This window comes from Dendrobium catenatum, unplaced genomic scaffold, assembly GCF_001605985.2.
Source record: "Dendrobium catenatum unplaced genomic scaffold, ASM160598v2 fragScaff_scaffold_308, whole genome shotgun sequence".
NCBI classification, from domain to species: domain Eukaryota; kingdom Viridiplantae; phylum Streptophyta; class Magnoliopsida; order Asparagales; family Orchidaceae; genus Dendrobium; species Dendrobium catenatum.
In genome coordinates this window covers 393132-393856 of record NW_021318770.1, presented here as the reverse complement: position 1 = coordinate 393856, position 725 = coordinate 393132, and positions in this window count along the sequence as shown.

Here is a 725-nt window from a genome sequence, read left to right as displayed (position 1 = left end):
ATTTAGCCACAACATAGAAACACTAATCACTTCCAATTATTGACCTCATTTTTATATAAGGTCACTTGGACCAATCCAGATCTTAGATCCATTTAAACCCTAAGATCTCTCTAGATTTTAGGATCCTCATAGAATTCATACCCTGAGATTAACTATAGACCTTAGGAGTCTTCCAGACCTTAAGATCTATTTAGACCCTAAGATCTTTCTAGACCCTAGGACCTTCCCAGACCCTAGGACCTTCCTAGACACTAGGATTCTTTCAAACTCCATACCCTATGATCTTTTTAGGCCTTAGGATCTACTTGGACCGTATATCAATCCAGTACTTAGGATTAATCCAAATTCAAATTAACCCAAGCCCTAGGATTTCTTAGACCCTAGGATCCTTCTAGATTCTAGAATTTAGGATCTATCAAGTGTTGAGTCTAGTAATTAGGTTGTTAAGCCTAAATTAATGTCCCAAAGGCTACCAAGAGGTAGGGTGAATTGGTAGTTTAAAAAATTTTTAAGCCCTCTTTTAAAATTATGTTGAACCGAAATGAAAATTGTTTCTTTTAAGTTTTGTAGAAAAAGTTTTTTTAACAGAGTTTTTAAGACTAAGAATTAAAATGCGGAAATGTAAAAATAGTAATGTAAATGACACCAGATTTATAGTGGTTTGGTCTAAAACCAGACTTACATCCACTCCCAGAGGCACCCTCTGAGTATTGCACTAATACCAA